The 21,043-nt window shown below is 36.0% G+C and overlaps 1 protein-coding gene across 14 annotated transcripts in view; it reads right to left on the reverse strand.

Annotated features, from left to right (window-relative positions):
• The window catches only part of LOC141399446 (smoothelin-like protein 2), a 130,466-nt gene that overhangs the window by 66,962 nt on the left and 42,461 nt on the right, over positions 1-21,043 (reverse strand). The window lies entirely within an intron of this gene.

Genomic DNA, 21,043 nt, shown 5'->3' on the forward strand with positions numbered 1-21,043 from the left:
GGAATGAACTAGCTTGGTCCATTATGCAAGTGGATCTTATTTCGGGGGTCATCTTTTCGATGGATATGGCGCTAACTAGTCATTTCAGTGGGTCATCGTATAGCTTCTTCGCCAGTATGTCAGGAAGCATGGACTTGTCCACGGAAAACATAATATTGCTGTAAACAGGATCACAACGAACAGCATCGGTATACATTTCCAAAGGATCTTCGAACAGACCCTAAACTGCACTTAGACACAAGTGATGAACTTTTGTGGAGAGGACTGATGTGGGCCATTTTAGAAGATAAACTAAATTTGGACAAAATATTAGGGGATCCAAAGTTTGAACCAAATTGGTTGCCATGTTTAAGACATATCATGCATACCATCCTAGTTTCGGGCTGTTTTCTCAAGAAGTTTAGACTAGCCCCTGAAACAACGTTTACCGTCGTAATGAGGCAGCGAATACAAATTGCATCAACAAAAATCAAAGTGATTTGAGAGTAGGTCTTAAAGTGAACTTATCCGAAACTTTGTGTGGGAGGTACCCGAACCTGATCCATATCTGGTAGATACATTAGGATGTGATAAGTATGGACGAAATCGGTCACTCTCTTCAAGAGTTATCGTGCGCACAATTTTTAAGAACATATTTGAACTTTTGTGGTGGGGGTGGTTATCTGAAGGAATGGGCCCATATAGCTTATCTTCGAACTTAAACTAAGTTTGGTCAAAATATTATAAAGTCCAAATTGTGTACCGAATCGGCAGATACGTTCGAGAGTTATCTTGCATCCCAACCACTACACTCGGTGGCATAGGGGTTTTTTCCACCTTTCAGGCTACTTTCTCAGCAAGTATGGACTTGCCCCTGATAGAACTTGTACCTCCGTATAGGGGACAGTGAATACAAGTTGTTACAACAAAAATCAAAGCGATTCGAGAGCAGGTTCTAAACTGAACTTTTCCCATATTTTCTGCGAGTGGTACCCGAAGGAGTGGACTAATATGGCTTATCTTAGAACTTAAACTAATTTTGGACCGAATCTGTTGATCCGTTCGAGAGTTGTCGTGCGCTCCAGCCAGCGAGCCGACAGACAGACGAACATGGCTAAATCAACTCAAAATTGTCTGAAACGGATTTCGTCCAAACATACTTGGGCTCTAGAACCATTATTTCGATAAGGCACATTCTGCCCGTTTGATAGTGTTTGTACCCTCGTTAGCATAAATGCTGAGGGTATAAAAGGCAGTATTATCCCCTCCTCAATTGCAAATCGTTCCACCTGCATGAAGCCTAAACCAAATACAATTCTGTCAAGAAATTTGACTATATCCTACAGAATTTTTAAGATCTATTTATACCAAGCCAAGGCAAATTAACCAAGGTGACACAAAAGACGAATTCAGACTTTATATGGCCCAATTCAATACCAACAATTATACTGACTAAAAAGTATATTACATTCGATAAAAAATAGTAGAATTTTAAATAATATTTTAAGCGAACATAATGCCTATAATATTTGATTTTAAACGAGTATTATTTCAAGGTCTATCTGAGGTATAAATAATATTATTTCAAACTCCTTCGTATAGTCGAAGTGCACACATGAAACCACCCTAGTATGGACTTCGAAATAACAACTGCATCAAAAATGTTTATTTTTTTTTTTTTTTGTTTACAAACAAAAACGAACCTCCCATCAACAAAATTTTTGGAGCTACGTTTTTAAATGATTATCGCATTTTCAAAACCAGGTACACACAAATACGTTATTTGCCGGCAATGCAGATAATATTAATTGTTGTTTCGCTTCTCTCCCGCTCTGTCCCTCTCTGAATTATATTCCACTTACTCCATAACAATATTTTAAAATGGTGATATCATTTGGAAGTCGGTTCCGACTCTCACTCTCGAAAAAAAACATTTGTCATAAATGTTTTTGTTTATTAATTTTTAACACTTAAGTGGTAAAAAACAAAAGGTGGAATTTTTTCATCAAACACATTATTTACATTTGTGCAAACGCTCTACACTTTGGGCAGTGTGTATAAAGGCAGTACAATTAAAATTGAATTAAATTTTAAATTGAAATAAATTTACATAAATGCTTACTTTAGCAATAAAAAAAATTCTTTAATTTTTTAAAATAATAAATTCCAAATAAAGATACAAATGCAGTGTAAATCATTTTGTATATGAGTAGTTGTTTGGAATCCATTTCATTTTTTTTTTAATTCCAATATTTATTTTTATTGAGAGAAGACAACTTTTCGGTTTTGCAAATAATAAAGATAATAAATGGAAAGTAATAAAAATTACTTAACTTCTTCAGATCCCATTTAACTTGCCATTTCAATATCATTACCTCCATTTTGGAATTAGCCCTATTTAATAACTTTAGAGTGTAATGATTTTACAAAGCCATTATTATATCGTTATTATTAAAATTTTTTCGTTTGACAGTTCATAAACGAAATTTTAATTTTATAAAAAAGCCAATGATTTGCACATCTTTCCAAAAATACATTTTCGAATCACTTTTCTTATTAAGGTATTTATATTTTGACTGATATCGACAAGAAAACGTGTCAAAACATGTAAACACAACTTGGGCTAAACATTTTTCTATAATTATCTTATCAATGGAACGAACGACCTTATGATTCATGGAAGTATTTATGGGGGAAAATCTACAAGAAATGTGGAAGAAGAGTGCGGTGTGTTGTTGTTGTTAATTTAATCGACTTCGCCTTTTGATTGTGATTTTGATAGATTGGTAAAATGTTAAAATTATATTGCTTATTTTGATCACTGATATGGCATGAAAATGTTGATTGCTGGAGAATTTGCAATTGGTTTTGTGAAAATCAAAAAATACTGTAATCAAATTTTGTTGAACCTAACAGAGTAGGAAGAAAAACAAAAAAATACATAAATTCAATGTTAGGGCATTATAAAGGTCGACTCGAACTAGTCGTAAAGATATTTATGGCACATAAATGTGAACAGATTACAGTATAAGGACACAACATATCAGAAGGTCTTTTCCCTACTGTTAAGATTCAAATCTGATATTTTCGAAATTACACTTAAAATCCAAAAAATGCTAAAATGGCATGGATTCTCGGCTATTTCGACATATCCATTGTTTGACCACCTACGCCAACCTACTTTGCATAATTTTCTACCTTTATTGAGTGGGTTTTCTTTTGGAGCAGCCCTAATAGAAGCGGATATTAGCGCATAAAAACAATTAAAAAAGTATCAATTAGCTTTGAGGCAGAGATATATCCTCAAAAAAATCTAAAACCCTAGTTTTAAATATATATTGGATTTTTATACCCTCGGCCTTTAGGCTACGACCAAACATGTGCCTCATTGAAATAATTATTGTAGACCCCAAGTATGTTTGGACGAAATCTGTTGCAGATAATTTGGAGCAGTTTCCAGGAGGCTTTTTAGCTAGAGTACCGCTCAGCCACGAGTCTCTGTCAGGCATTAATGTTTCACACGAGGCAACTACAATTGTTTCAGGTATACGGTCCAAATTAACGTTGTTACCTGTAGAATTTTTTGATGGTATGTTACGTGGTCCTTTTCGTTCCACTCGTCTGTCGCCTTAGCCTTATGGCTGCGACGGCAGCTTCATACCTTATCTGAATTTCTATTGGGTGTATGCATAGAATAGTTTCTAGTGCCCTCGTTGGTGTTATCCTCATAGCACCACTTACGCCTAAGCAGCCCATTCTTTGGACTTTTTGCAAAATTTTTATATTACATTGTTTATCCATCGCTGTCCACCAGACTACTGATGCGTATGTCAGGATGGGTCTAACTGCGCTTTTGTATAGCCAATGTGTCACCTTTGGATTGAGACCCCATTTAGAGCATATGGCCCTTCTACAGGTTGACCAACATCTGTAGGCGTTGTTGGCTCGTTCTTGGATCTTGGACCGTTTCGTTACGTCGTGTAGCCCGCACCTTATCCACCTATTCCTTAGCATATTGCTTATCCAGTTCCTAAGGGCCCGGTCCACATAAAATTTATCTAAGGATTGGATATGGGTTTCAGTGCTGACGTTATTGAAAGCACCCTCGATGTCAATGCATACTGCCAGTGTATACATCTTATTGTCCAAGGTGTTTTCGATGTGGTGTACTACCTCATGTAAAGCGGTTTCCACTGATCTGCCTTTAACATATGCACGTTGTTTATATTTAAGCATATCGTTTGGGATCTTGCTCTTAATCATGGTATCGACTATACGTTCCATGGTTTTGAGTAAGAAAGAAGTTAGACTTAGGAATTGCGTAACTAGCCTTTCCAGGTTTGGGGATAAACACTACCCTCGCCTCCTGCCAGGCTTTAGGGGCATACGCAAATTTTAAGCACGCGTTGAAGATACCAGATAATTTGGACGAAATATAGTCCACCTCCTTTTGGAGTAAGGCCGGAAAGACCTGGTCTGGTCCCGCTGCTTTAAAAGGTTTGAAACTGTTGATGGCATCTTTAACCATTGTTGCATCAATGTTTGGTGCTTCGTCCGTAGCATTTTCCCCATCAGCCGATATCCCTACATTTGCCGTAGTGCTCGGCGGAAAATGCGTCTTCATCAAAAGCCCTTACATTCGAAGTTCCGGTTTTCAGTTTTCTGTTATTTTTACCTAACATACAAGAACTGATTTTATTTTTTGTTATCAAAAAACTCGTTCATCGACGGTAAGCGTTGAACTAACAACTCCCGGTTTTGTATTCGGACACACACTTTCTGGACCACCGTACCCATCACTTAGTAAATTTAATAGTTTTGCCTCGTAATATTTAAAAAATAACCAAATTTTTAGACTACTGACAATGCAAAAGGTAACTTATTTACATTATTTTGTAATGGGTTATTCGGCTCATGTGGCCCCAATTGTTGCTGGGATTATGCTGAGCGTTTCAGTAACATCTCTTTAAGAATAAAGAACTAATGTATTATTTACGTGGCGGATAAATGTTTATACACAATTAGGTACAAATCTGGGTTGGAAATACATACGGCTATGCTAAGTTTTTTGGTTTTAACGTTATTTACTTAGTATGTAACCACCAATAATGTAAAAGGAAAAGTTTCGTTCTTTTGGATTTGTTGTTGCTTATATATATTTTAACTATCAAACATCATCAGGAACGTTCTTTATGACATGGGTCTCAGTGGAATGAACGTTGTCATCATAAAACAAGACTTGATTTGATCTTAAGCCATCCATTCAAAATATTATTGTTTTATTTATTTATTCAGTAAATTCAGGCGATTAACATTTGCATATGAATAAATAGTTTATATTCAGTATTTATCCAGGAAATTTAAGCCGGAATATCAAGTAAAGAATTGTGAACTAAATCAGGTACAACAAATTTTTAGCGGGTTGTTCAACTGGTTTTTGTGAGTGAGTAGTGTTGTCATCATCATCATCAATTTTTACTTTCTTTCGCCGGACAACTTTGGCTGGGTATTTTAGTGCCCAAAAAAACACATTCTGAACCAACAACCTTTTCCCATCTCTTTCCTATCTAAAATACATGTTTTTGCTTTGTTTTCTTGTTTTTGTTTTTTTTCTTAATCTTTGTTTGCTAAACAAAATCAATTTGTCAAATGACGCAATGCTTAAATTTAGGAGCAACAATAAAGTGAATAAGAATTGTATGTGAGCTGTGGTTGGCGTGTCTCTATGGCTTAGAACAACAATCATGAACCAGCAGAATGATTTAAACACGAATTTTGTTTTTGCAAAATTTTATTTGGATTTTTTTCGGTAATTTAATAATTTTCACATCACGTTGCCCGGTCATCACTTATCACTTTTTTATGTGAGCGGTAGTGAGTGGGTGGTTCTAATGAAATTTGGTCATCCCATGCAAACATTGTATTATATTACCTGGCTGCCAGCTAACCCGTCTGACTAATGCCTAACCAGAACCATTAACCAGGCTATGTCATTAGTTCCACACATCCTTGATATGTTTAAATTATCGTCTATTAGTTTCGTGTCATTTCGAGGTCATTCCATATTTTTCACATTTTTTGTTGCTATTTAATAATTTCTATGATTTTTTAAACGAAAAAATAAAAAACTCAGCAACAACAACAAATATTTAATTGCACTTAAATTTGATTGCTCTTACCTGGGTAAGCGGAAAGTAAAACTCGCAAAGGTTGCAAACTCATTAAAGGCTGTATGTACCTGTGTGTGCGTTGGGGTATTTACCCAGCAAACCAATCGTACCGAATTCGTAACGAAATCGGAACAAAATGTCGGACGTATCGTCCGAAATCGTAACGATATCTTAACGAAATTTGTATGAAGTGGTTGACATAATTTCGGAACAAAATGTCGCAGCGACATCGGATCGATTTCGGTCCGATTTCGTAACGAAATCTGAAGAAAATCCTTAAGAAATTCGGAAAGGAAATTTCTATCCGACATTCGTTCCGAAATCTGAACGAAATCGGTACAAAATCTGAACTATTTCCTCTCCGAAAAATCGTTTAGAAATCGGAACGAAATCTGAACGACTTTGCTTCCGAAATTGTTCAGACGTGTCGGACATCAGACATTTGGTTTGCAGGGTACTCTCACGCATTCATACACAACAGACACCTGTTATACATACACACATAAACTATTTTTGAAAGTACCTAATAGTACAAGGAACTAGTCATGGATTGTAGTTGTACTAGTAATTAAGTAAGCAATTGTAGTCTTATTTGGGAGCTCATAGGGGTGATTTCAGGTGAGTTGGATATTAATTCCCAAGAAAAGAAAATGTTGGGCTACTACATGTGAAGGTCAATGGATAATATTAAAAAAATCTAATTTTTGGTATACAAATGTATGGTCACAACGATTACGGATAATAAAAAACAAATGTGCATTTTTAAAGCAAAAATATAAATTATTTGGAAATTCTGCATCTTTTAAAAAGACTAATACCCTAGACAGACGGCAGAGTTAATTTGCATTAACTTTTTACCCTGACAGACGATAGTTTCTGCATTTATGAAACAGCTGTTTGTGTTGTTTGCTTGTACCCAGCAGACCATTTCATAAAGTTTTACAAAAGTTCCCCAAAACATGCGAAACAAATATACTTTCTACCATTGATCTTTTCACCACGATAATGCAAAAATAAATTCAATTTATTCGCGATATTTTTGAGTCCTTTTAATATTAAAAAATGTCGCAAAACTCTAAAGGAACATTTGAAGAAGATATTATTTTCGATAGAATTGGTATGGTGGGTAATGAAATGCTTTTGAAAATAATTTTTTTAAAATAGATTTGATAGAAGGCGCGAAAAACGATTAGCTGCTATTCTATTCGAGAAAGACCACTACTTATTTGAAAGAAACGCGAAAATTTCTGATTTGTTTTCCTTTTTTATTTTCTTAAACATGGAAATTTGACAAAAGACAATTGATTTTCAATGCAAATTGTGTCTCAGAGCATGAATATGTTTTCTCTCCTACATGAATATGGGCTCTCTTTTACAGAATTGCCATATTGAAATACCTAAATTCAGTTTAAATTTCCTATGATTTTGTGCATTAAGAATGTGGATAATGCACGAATTAATTTGAATTAAGACAGTTAATGCAAATTAACGCTGCCGTCTGTTAACCGTAAGTTAACCGGAACGCTATAAATCTGTTCGGAAAAACCAAACTATAACAAAAGAAGACTTATAATAATGCCGGTTAGATTAGTAATGATATTGACAACATATTTTCATGTGTGGCAATTCTTAGGACTAAAAATAAATATCTACCCTTGCAAAAATAATAAGATGTTTCAATATTAAGGTATTAATCAGTGCCAAGAGTCTTTCCATAGGCTAAATTTAAATTATGCAATTCATATTAATAAATCAAATTATCCAATGTGATGTCATGTATTGATATTCTGCGTGAAAAATACAAATTGACTGAGAAATCTTTTTCAGTTAATCAAAATTGTTTGCCTTAAGAATAACTTTTAAAAAATGTGTTCATATTATATCGTTCCAGAAACTGTTAGAAATAGCACATTTTTTACCACAATAACATTATCAGGGCAATCATGAATAAAAATTCCGTGCGGAATTTATTCCCATTCACCAATTTCACAATTTTTTATTTCCATATTTATGTCAAAAATAGTACAAGGAGAATCTTTTTGTCGATTCGGCGAGAAAATTCCATAATTAACTGATCCTAGTAGTTTTCAATGTTTTAAAATGTTGATTTTAAAAGAATTTTACTTTTTTAAATTATTTTCCGTGCGGAAAATTCCGAGGGAAATATTCATGATTGCCCTGTATGATATCGAAAAAAAATATTAAAGCTTAGTAGATTCTTGCAGTTCTGGGCGAGACATAATGTCATACAAAACGTTTGCTCATGACTAGTGACATGGCTAGTAATATGTAGACAATCCCCACTTTTGGCACAAACAGTTTATTTCTAACAACACATGTAATAACAGCTAGAGCTGCTGCAACAACATCACAAACGCTTAGATCACGTCATCACTTGATAGCGGTGAAACGCTTTTGTTTAGCACACAAAATAGAAAATAGTTCGTTCGCTAGCTAGATGGCTTGATAATTATTGCTGGCTTGAAAGATGATTGCTCCGTATTTGTTTTGTGACCTAAGTACGAACCGCCCGCTAAGTGAAATTGATGATCGATGGTGATGCTGATGGTGTAGTTTTAAATGTATTACACGCCCCATTTAAAAACGTGGGCGATTCGCGGTTTATCTGATGACACAATGCCATAAAAGGACAATCTGTTTTGACACGAATAATAATTGGCTATTCAAAATGAAATTAAAATCAATTTTTTAGCATGTTCATTTTCAAAACAGTTGTAGTGAAAAATTAATAGACTTTAGGACAAGATATCAAAGTCCGCGTTAAGAGCTATGGTATTTCATTATTAAATCGTGGAAATCGTAAATTTCAACCTGTCATTAAAATACCTTAAAAATATAATTTCACTACAAAAAATCTAAATTACGGTAATTCCGTTTGTGATGTATAAAGGGGTAAAAATAATCGATATTTAAGACACTACAAGAAGTTGTATTTACGTCTTTTTTAAGACAATAGTTCTTCTGAAGGAATAATGGCTCAAACTGACGTATGTATTTCGTCCGTGAAGTACATAAACCCAGCAAAAATTTGGGCCCCGTGAGCCGAATAACCCATTACAAAGTAATTTAAACTAACACTCTTATGCATTATCAGTAGTATAAAAATAATGGGAAATTTCTTGGCTTAAATCTAGTTTAGTAAAAACTCTCCGATTTTTTCGAAATTTTTTCCATAGGTAGATATTTTTACGCTGATTACGGGAATGTAAAATTTTCTTGGGGGACGGACCCGGTTACCCGGTTATTCGACCCGAGAGTCCGGGTACCCGGTACCCGATAGACCCGGTTCTACTGAACCGATTCTTACAAAATAGGTATCGTTGGAAAGCTTTCTTGGGAGTCGCTGATGGTTTTGGCTCTCCTGCGTGTTTCTCGGTGGTTTATGCTCCTTCCAATGTCGCCTTGCCCTTCCAATTTTGAAGCTGACTGCAGTGAAGATGTAGTAGTGAGAGTTTGTTAAGTTAAACCACAAGGAGAGTATCATCCTCTTTCTCCTCCTTGTGGATGACTTCCCTTCTCTTCAATTCTCAAGTCTCATTTTGTTTCCCAAAGACCTCGAGAATGCGCTCCGAGCTTGCAGTCAAGTACATCAACATTTTTTCGAAATTGTCTTTGTTGTAATTTGTCTACGGTAAGCATTGAACTCACAACCATCAAGTTCTGTGCCACCGTATTCAGTATTTAGTAATGAGTAAAATTATTCATATTGCCCTGTAAAGAAATTGGAACAAATCTAGTTTAGTAAAAACTCTCCGATTTTTTTGAAATTTTTTCCAGAGGTAGGTATTTTTACGCTGATTACGGGAATATAAAATTTTCTTGGGGGACGGACCCGGTTACCCGGTTATTCGACCCGAAAGTCCGGGTACCCGGTACCCGATAGACCCGGTTCTACTGAACCGATTCTTACAAAATGGGTATCGTTGGAAAGCTTATGAAACTACCTATCCAGCAAGTGGTCATATGATCGGGTTATCTCCAGGGATTCAGAAGTTATAACCAAAATACCTCTTTTTGGACCCGGGTTTTTCCATAAAACCCTCAAAAAGTCGAAAAAGGGCCCATTATGGGTGCTCAATTAATTCACGTAATTTTATAGCTCATACTTCAACCTTTCCAAAATAGTGCCATTTGTTATAATACCCATAATGGGCCCTTTTTCGACTTTTTGAGGGTTTTATGGAAAAACCCGGGTCCAAAAAGAGGTATTTTGGTTATAACTTCTGAACCCCTGGAGAACCCCATCATATGACCACTTGTTGGATAGGTAGTTTCATAAGCTTTCCAACGATACCCATTTTGTAAGAATCGGTTCAGTAGAACCGGGTCTATCGGGTACCGGGTACCCGGACTTTCGGGACGAATAACCGGGTAACCGGGTCCGTCCCCAAGAAAATTTTATATTCCCGTAATCAGCGTAAAAATACCTACCTCTGGAAAAAATTTAAAAAAAATCGGAGAGTTTTTACTAAACTAGATTTGTTCCAATTTCTTTACAGGGCAATATGAATAATTTTACTCATTACTAAATACTGAATACGGTGGCACAGAACTTGTTGGATAGGTAGTTTCATAAGCTTTCCAACGATACCCATTTTGTAAGAATCGGTTCAGTAGAACCGGGTCTATCGGGTACCGGGTACCCGGACTTTCGGGACGAATAACCGGGTAACCGGGTCCGTCCCCAAGAAAATTTTATATTCCCGTAATCAGCGTAAAAATACCTACCTCTGGAAAAAATTTCAAAAAAATCGGAGAGTTTTTACTAAACTAGATTTGTTCCAATTTCTTTACAGGGCAATATGAATAATTTTACTCATTACTAAATACTGAATACGGTGGCACAGAACTTGATGGTTGTGAGTTCAATGCTTACCGTAGACAAATTACAACAAAGACAATTTCGAAAAAATGTTGATGTACTTGACTGCAAGCTCGGAGCGCATTCTCGAGGTCTTTGGGAATCAAAATGAGACTTGAGAATTGAAGAGAAGGGAAGTCATCCACAAGGAGGAGAAAGAGGATGATACTCTCCTTGTGGTTGAACTTAACAAACTCTCACTACTACATCTTCACTGCAGTCAGTTTCAAAATTGGAAGGGCAAGGCGACATTGGAAGGAGCTTAAACCACCGAGAAACACGCAGGAGAGAGCCAAAACCATCAGCGACTCCCAAGAAACACGGATATTGGAGGACCTTTTCTCTTCAGAGTTGTCAACATCGGACGCCACTATACTAACATGGGAATGGGAACAAACACCAGTCGGTATATATTATAACGGTTCGATTAGACAATTTTATAACACCTTCGTCTGAACGGTAGCAGCTGGTGAGAAGGATAAAGTAAACAGTTAACGAAATACCAGTACGTAGTAATGCTAACTCACACCAAAAGGGACAAGGCCCATTTAGATTATTTGAATATTAACGACCTGACCACTCTTAACATTAAACAATACTCCAACCTTCACTAACAGAATTAGGGAGGAAGTATTACGTATAACTATATGTTCGGAGAATCTAATAAACGTGATACATGTGTGAAGAGCCTCTGAGGAACACTACTCCTCTGACAATAGGAATGTGTAATATTATAATTGTTTCAAAAACATCCCAGAAAAGGAACATGGGAGACTTTTTTCATACCAATGAGTGCACGCCGATTCATATTAGCTCAATGACATGGGACCTACTGTTTATCGCGGTGTCTTAAGGTATCACTTGTAGAGAAGGTTTACATGGCTGAAATACTCGCGAAATGTCGTCACACTGAGGGGTATTTTACCACCATTGAAATTTTGATTGTCTGGAAATCGAACCCGGGCATTTAGTGTGCAAGGAGAGTGTGCATACCATTGCACCACGTTTTCACACTGACCACAGTTATATTAGGTTTAAAATATAGAGGCCGTCGCCCAACTCGATAACCCTCCAAAACCAATTAAGGCTAGGTCAGGGGTTGGCATAATATTTTTTTATTGCATACTTTGTGTGAGTGTATGGTTTTTCAATGGGTTGACTTGTGTGAGTGGAGAGAAAAACTCCCTTTGCTACTCTCAAGTAAAATGAATACCGATACCTGGACTAAATTTGGAAAGGAAGTAAGAGAAAGACTAGGACAAGAAAACTAATAAAACCAAAGCACAATAATTGTGTCATTAACCATAGCAAATGTAAAATTTGTTCACAATAACGCATTACCGTGAATTGCTTGTTTACCTTTTGTATGTGATTTTAGTCACAATAATGCATTTGACAACACGTGTGATAATCAGTTGTTTTGACGTTGTACCTGTATTATTCTGCCATGGGCACAACTATTAAACAAGAGCTTTGTTCCTTTACTTTTTTTAATGATAAAAGTGGTAAAAGAGAAAAGTGTCAAAATTGCTCAAAATTGCTGTCTCATGAACATTTTTACCAGAAAAGTAAAGGAACGGCAAAATGGTATTTCTGGTAGCCATGTCAAAAAGAAAGATAAAAATCAATTTTCGTTTTTTTATTTCACAGTTTTTAATTTAGTTTTGTCAGCGTTCGACTTTTTCTTCTGTTTTTCGTCCATTTTTTTCTTCATTGTGAAATACACGTCAAACAAAAGTCGAAAAATCAGTTCTACCATTTTTTAACCTGCAGAAATTTGTCTGGTAGCCTGTGGTAGAAGAGAAAGGCATATGTGCTCTCTCCTCTCTCACTCTCATAAAAATTCCTGCCAGTTTTACCACTTTTTAGGGTTAAGGAACTCTTTGCAGGTTAAAAATGGTAACAAATGGTAAAAGGAACACAGCTAAAATGAATACAACAAAGTAAGAAAAAATGTCAAGCGGAACTCCTGGATCTCTTTTGTGAACATGTCGTTACTCTAAATGAGGATAAAAGTCAATATTAATGGTTGACTTAGCCTTCTAATGATGGCGAACTTTCGTTCAAGCACTACGGTTCATACAAGTGACATTGGCAGAATCAGAAGAAGCATCAAAAATCGACAACTCGATGCTCAAACAAACAATCATGTGTTTCTCACCAAAAAGCAAAAAGCAGGGGGACCAGACCAGATTTTCTCGGCACTACTTTAGGGATAGGTAATAAGCAATAATCGATTTTTGGACTTTTAAATTTTGGTCCAAAACTAAAAATTCGATTTTTCGGTCTGGCGATTATTTCTGTTGTCCTAAAACTCTACCTTCGACTATAATCGATTATTCTTGATTTTCGAGTTTTATTTTGATTCTTTACACAGATGATTTTGCAGCTATCAGGAAACTGAAAACCTCCAAAGTCAGTCTTTAACCAAATTTGGAAACCGATCACAAGATAATCGATTATGTCTTTTGGCTGCAAGAAGTCGATTAATGGAAAGTCCTATCCCAACACTACTTCTTTTTGCTGGGTTACTAATTACTAGTAGATGAATGTATTATTTAGTTATTTGCGCTAAGTTCCGGAACCAGCAAGGATGTGCTCATTAAGAAGAATTGTCAACAAGAATGAAAAAGTGTTTGAAAGACAAATTTTTCCGATCAAAAATAACACCTCGCTGGCTTCTGATTGCCTTGATAGGTTGATTCTCCCAGAGTTTTTTTACGTTTCAGCAATTTTTCCGTTGCCGTATTTGTACGCGAAGGCAGTTTTTGCTATCTGTTAGTTTTGGCATCATTGCTAGTTTTACCCACAAAAGGCTAAAACTTTGAACTATCTAGCGCGTGTGGTATATCGTCACATGAAATGCCCAATGTCCCTTGAGGATGTCTTCGGGAAAATATACATATATAATGCTGGGGTTAGGTATCGCAGATAAAATACGGACTTGTATGTTCAGAATCTTCTTTGAACTTTTGACGTAAACCCATTTACTATGTTCGTATTTATAATTTGAGAAAAATTCCCATTTTTCCAATTGGAAAAAAAAAATCCCATTGTTTCCTACATTAATTTCGTTGCGTCAGAAACGCCTCAATACACAAAAAACTCAGCGGAAATAGAGTGATCAAGTTTTGCAATGCAGATTATTAGTTTTTTCTTATGAGATAATCAAAACTGTTATTCGACGCTTTACTTAAAAAATCTCAAGACCAGGTGTGGTCAAGAGCTAGCAGTGAAGTAAGCTAATCCGCTTGATGAAAACACCCACTATTTCAATAAATTTTAAATATTATTGTTACCTTTTTGCGTTTTACTAAGTGAAAGTATTTAAATGGAATGATGTCGATAAGTGTACAAAAAATGTAATTGCATAAGAAAATTGCAAAAATCTACTGCTATGATGGTGTGAGAAACATGCATAACATAATTATGTCAGGAATTTTATGTTAAGGCAACTAGGGGCATTGAAAATTAGTGAACATTATCTAAGAACATCGGAAATTTTATATTTGTTTTTTTTTTCTTTTTAATATACAAAATTAGTTCCCTAACCATTGGACATCGAGCTGTGTTTCCCTTAAATATTATGTGAATATTTATTTAATTGAGTCCAATAATTTTGAAACATATTTTCAAAATATCTAAAAAACATATTTTCAAATATAAAAAAATTATATTATTACTAACTATTCTATTTGTCTCTAAATATGACAAATTATTTTTAGTTTCTGGTTTTGAATACGATATTTGCTATATGCGGTTTTTAAAATAAAACACAAATGATTTGGGTGATGAGTAAGTAATTTACTGAATTATGTTTACACAAAGTAGATAGCAAAAACATCTCTCTGACATGAGATAAGTTTACCTTGTCCCTTGTGGAACAATTGTACATATTTTATTTTGCAAATAAATTTGTTTTTTTCTTTCCTTGTTCCACATTGCCAACATCCTTTGGCTGGCTATGCATTGAAAATTATAACCGCAAATTGCCTCATATTTGCAAGGCCAACAAAAAAGTTATCTAAGAACATAACACACTTAACATCGACAATATGCTTCCAGTAGCTGTGGGTGTAATGCAAATACTAATCTGCCGGTAAAATGCAAATTTACAAGATATTTGTTGTTGTAAATTTGTCCATAGTTATGTTATTTTGCAATAATGTGGCCAAATAACGCCCATGAGAAAATTGTCATAGATCAATAGCACAGTTAAAACTTTTACATACAAACACATGTGTATGTTACACTATGTCTAATAGAAAATATGAAGAAAATAAAATCTGTCAAAAAATGCTGGAACCGAGTTTAGAAATATTCTAAAATTGAGTATTGCAAATCTGTTGCATGCCTAACCAAGTACTCCACTCCAACAAATCCACTTCCATAAATAACAAAATAATAAATATTGGTAAGGTTATCCCTGTTGTAATTTTTTGTCAATATAGTCTGGATTAATTCCATTTGTTGGTAAAAATTCTCAAAATACCGAAAATCGTGAGGTACCAATATGTACTCTAGGGTGATTACAACAGACAGACATGGAAAATGACAAATCGTTACAACAACACCTAATGTTAGTTAGTTAATTTTTTCATACCCTCAGACTCTAGGCTAACAAGGGTATATACACTTTGATACGACCATAAATATGCCTCATAGAAACGAAATTCGTTTCAGACAATTTGGAGTCGATTTAGTCCCGTCCGTCCGCCTGTCTGTCCGGATGGCTGGTGCGCACAATAACTCTAGAATGGGTTCAAAATTTGGCATTCGTAATATTCTGTCCAAACTTAGTTTAAGTTCGAAGGTGAACCATATCGGTCCACTCCTCCCGGAACCACCCCCATAAAAGTTCAACATTTTTCGTTAAAGTGGAGCGCACGATAACTCTCGAAGGGAGTAACCGAATTAGTCATAACTTTGCATATGTTAATATCGCTCATTTACTCAAAGAGTGGCATAACTCAAAAATTCGATTTTTGAGTTAGCAATTTCTTTTTTTTACGTCTTCTACTTTATCTAGCTTACAGCTTATTTTGTGGGAGTTAGGCACAAATCAACAAAAAAGCTTTTTGACAAAACAGTTCGAATCATGCTTGATCTTGCAGAGCAAAATTTGAAGGAAGGGTTTCCATGCGATGACGTGATTTCATGGCATCTTTTGCATTGGTTCAAACGAAGTCGTGAAAGATCCGATCTTTTCATTAGCATTTGAACCCATGCAAAGGAAGTCGTGAAAGATCCAATCTTTTCATCAGCATTTGAACCCATTCCATCGATCCAATAGATATGAATTATGTGTTTTTATTTATACACATTTTTCTAGATATATAATATTAATTATTTACAATAGGCTTGATGTTGTCGGAGACTCGAAATCACAACCAACGTTGTTAAAACTCTCGTCGTAATGATAATGTCATTGCAAAAGGTTGGTGAAAATGACATGCCAAATCATTGGTGATAATGACATGTCAAAGCATTGGTGCACATGCCAGATCACTTGCACCCATGATTGAATGGCATCGAACATTTTGCTGGGTACTTATATCTGTCTAGCTCTTTACAAAAGATTTTCCAAATAGTTATTTTTTTTTGTGCAATAATCTTTTTAAGATGGGAAGTCAAATTTCAATACGCAACTTAAAACGCGTTTTTCTCGAAACTTGATTTTTTGAGATGTGCCACTCTTTGAGTTAATGAGCGATATTACATTCAGGCATAGATCAGGTTTTAATATGGACTATATGGTCCACTCCTTCGGGTACCTCCCACACAAAATTTGGAAAAAGCGCAGTTAAAGAGCTCATCTCGCATAGTTTTGAAAAAATTTTTCCAAAAAGTCCTTCTTCCTGGCCCTATCATGACGACGCATTTTTTCGGGGCAAGTCCATAATTTCTGAGATAATGGAGCCTCCCGTGTTATTCCTTATATCGACTACATCAGACCACTCTTTCCGGTACATCCCACAGAATGTTTAGAAAGAGTGCAATTTAAGGACTCGTCTGAAAAAAATTTTTCGGGGCGAATCCATACATTCTGACAAGTATTGCTGAGGGCATATCTCTCTTGGCGAAGTTTTTCATGGCTGAAATACTCAGGAAATGCCGCCAACATTACTGAGGGACATTTTGCCAACGTTGAAAATTTTGGTGTTGACTGGCCGGGAAATCGAACCCACGACCTTCAGTGTGCAAGGCGGGTATGCATACCATTGCACCACGGTGGCAATGCACACTGGTCCCAACCTGCGACAAAAATCGAAAAATCGATATCAGCAAATCTCTGCGACAATTCAGCAAATTATCTCTAAACATATTATATTTTAATATTCCAGCACTGTTTTTGTAATTTATAACGGTATTTAACAAGACAAAACAGAAGAAGATGACATTTACATATTTTCTCTTAAAAACTTTAGAAACATCAGTAAGGTTGTGACATCTTACAATGCAAGTAACTCAAAATTGAAAGGATGAAATTATTTTTTTCGAAATGGAAGTTTGAGTACACGGGTTTTTAATTACTTTTGCATAAAATTTTGTACACATTATTCGCATAAAATGTGCTAGAAATCACATTTTTTATAATACTTTTTTTGTGGATTTTTGTTTCCAAGTCCTAAAAATTGAAGTTGAGTTTTACTAACTTCGCCATCCTTCGCCACTCTCCAAATTTTTTTAAGAATGTTCGAAATAGTGTCAAGTTTACAAAAAATTTGGTTCCAGCTGCATATATTTGCGCTTCCGTGCGTGACATTAAAAATACTGACGATGCCTCTGGTCGTTTCAGTGAATATGCCGTATTACTGTATGCTCAGTTTCTTCTTTGTTTTGTGTTTTAATTGTTTGTTTTGAGTTTTTTCTTTAATAATTTAGACATTTTTGTTTTGGGATCTACTTATGAGTGTATTTTTTACATTTGTATATTTTTGATATATGTATGATGCTACATATAAAATGAAAAACAAGTAAAAATGTAAAGTTCGGTCGCACCGAACTTTATTATATCCCCTACCATGAAATATTCTGACCTCAAATGGAATAATTTGTTTCCTTTCCTGTCCACGATACCAGTCGGACACGTTTTTTGACCACTTAGAGCTCCAAATAGCAAATTAAAACCAATTTGAACCGAAATTGTAGATAAAAACTTCAAAATAACTGAAATAGGGAGGTACCCTAATATGAGGGCTATACCGAAACCTGGACCTAAGACCACAATTTTTGGCGCAGAAGGTTTTTGATCATTGAGAACTCCAAATTGCAAATTACAACCAATTCGGGCCGAAAATGTTGATAAAATCTTCAAAATACCTGAAATCGGGAGGTACCGTAATATGAGGGCTATACCGAAACCTGGACCTAAACGCACAATTTTTGGCGCAGAAGGTTTTTGACCATTGCGAACCCCAAATACCAAAGTACAGCTAATTAGGGCCGAAAATACCTGAAATCGGGTGGTACCGCTACATGGGGGCTATAGGAAAAACTGGACCCATATTGATGATTTTTTGGCTAAAGTATATTTTACTTATTTTTAGCCTATACTGAAAAAATCAGATTGATCCCACGATTATAAATATTTTTGTCGCACCTTCCCATACAAGTGGGACCACTGTGCAATGGTGTCTTAAGACACGCCGTTCGGACTCGGTGATAAACTGTAGGTCCCATATCATTGTGCTAATATGAATCGGGGTGCACTCATTGATATGAGAGAAGTCTCCCTTGTCCCGTATGGGATGTTTGTGGAACAATTATTATATTATATCTCTCTTGTAACAGCTGACTAGCAACATAGAAACCTAGTAGAAGCATAGGTTTGATACTGGGTTGGCAGCCGCTGGCCGAAACACATGGTTTCGGTTCAATCCGGTACGAAAGCACCCGCTGTTGTGGGATTGACATTTATAAATTCGCCCGGCCCGGTGCACACAAAGGATAGATAAGTCGTATAATCGATTAATGGACTTTTCCAATTGTTGGTGGGAAATGCGACAGATCGAAAAGTTAATTTTTTAGTGGATGGAATAATCGAAGAATCCAATAGCTGTGCACATGAGAAATCAGGGCAACAAATGATTGGAGAGACACTGTGCTGACTGACTTTTTACTTTGTTATATCAATCATTTGAATCAATTTCGAAAATTTCTGGTAAAATGTTGGACACATTGGGAGTAAACGATTTCATCCAAACATTACACATTATAATATTTCTTCGAGACATACGTCAGGTTCGAATATGGAACATCGGTTCACTCCTCCACTAAATTTCCAAAATATGTGCAAAAGATAGGTCTGAGAACGTGTCTCGGATAGCTTTGAAATTTTTACAGCAGGTTGTCCTCACTACGATGGTACAATTTTTTCGGAGCTAACATTTCTTTGGGCAACACCTTCGGGTAGCCCTCTCACAACAGTTCAAAATTATCTCTTGAGTGTTGTTAGAGGATTGGAGCGACATTTTTCCCGAAAGTACTCCTTGTGGTCCTGTTTAAAGCGATACAATGTTTATCGTTGACAAGTCCATGCATCCTGACATTATTGTCCAAAAGCTTAAAAAACATATGGTGACCGATTGAAATTGCTGGTAACCTTAAAAAATCTTACGGTGAAGCGATAAATCTCAAAAGGAATGTCTCCTTCATCCTCCTCCGCAAAAGTTGAACACTTTTGCGATCTAAATTAAGTTAAACCACTTCTATGATCGTCTTAAACTTCTGTAGAGGAGTCGTTGTTATGATAAATCCAATACTATCATGTTTTCATGTGGTGCAATGGTATACACGCCCGCCTTGCCCTCAGAAGGTCTGCTGTTCGATTCCCAGGCCAAACTAAATTAAGTCAAACCACTTCTAAGATCTTCTTAAACTTCTGTAGAACAGTGGTAGTTATGCTAAATACAATATTATGTTTTGCTGGGTTGGTGCTACCATGGTGCAATGGTATACACGCCCGCCTTGCACTCAGAAGGTCTGCTGTTTGATTCCCAGGCCATCATCAAATATTCAACCGTAACAAAATAGCTCTCATTGTAATGTTGGCGAAATTTCCTGAGTATTTCTTCTCTAGAAGTGGTGCCGTTCGGCGTTAAACACTAAGTCCCATATCATTGAGCTAATATACAAAATCGGGGTGCACTCATTGATATGATAGGAGGTCCCACTTGTCTCTTCTGGGATGTTTGGGGAACACTATTATAATGTTTTGCTAGGAAAACTAATATTTTCCGAAGTATGGTCCCAGAAGTAGACATGGCAGATCCATCATCGATCGAATATTCCTACACTTTATGTCGTATCATGGAGAAAACGAAATATGATCACATCGATCCATAACACATTTTTATCCAGACCATTTTGATAGCCTAATACGGGAAAAGTTGTCCCGATTCATACATAAAACCGAAACGCCATCTTTGAAATTCGAACAAGAATTTGCCGAAAGATGGCCTGGGGAATGGGGATTTTCTCAGTTGTGTTCTTTGACACATAAAATCTCTGATATCACTCAAAGACGATTAATTTGTTGAATATTGAATAAATAAGCTATTACTTGCTACTGTCGGACAGATAGCCGTTAGTCGATAGCTAGACTGAGAGGGTCTGTTCGCAGACCTAACACTAGGATTGAGATGCCCTGATACAATCAACAACCCTGTGATGACGACCTTTGTCTTTAAGAGACGGATTATGATTGGTACATGGAACGTGAGAGCACTCTCTGAACCATGTAGAACAAACTTGTCGTGATCAGTCCTTGAATTATGTGAAGTACTGTGACCCAAGAAATCTTCTGGTTTCAAACTCCCATTTTCTGGAAATGATAACACTCGCACCAACGGAGTTAGAATCCGCCACAGACTAGTATTATCGACTTCAAACAGATTTCAGATCGGATTATAGTGGCTAGACTCATCTCTGAATATCGCTATAATACAATGTAACGCTCCCACCGGAACCGTCCATTCGTTCCGTCATCCTGTGAAAGTTAATTTCTATT

Source organism: Musca autumnalis, unplaced genomic scaffold (genome assembly GCF_047663935.1).
Source record: "Musca autumnalis isolate F117 unplaced genomic scaffold, ASM4766393v1 scaffold_3, whole genome shotgun sequence".
Lineage (NCBI taxonomy): Eukaryota > Metazoa > Arthropoda > Insecta > Diptera > Muscidae > Musca > Musca autumnalis.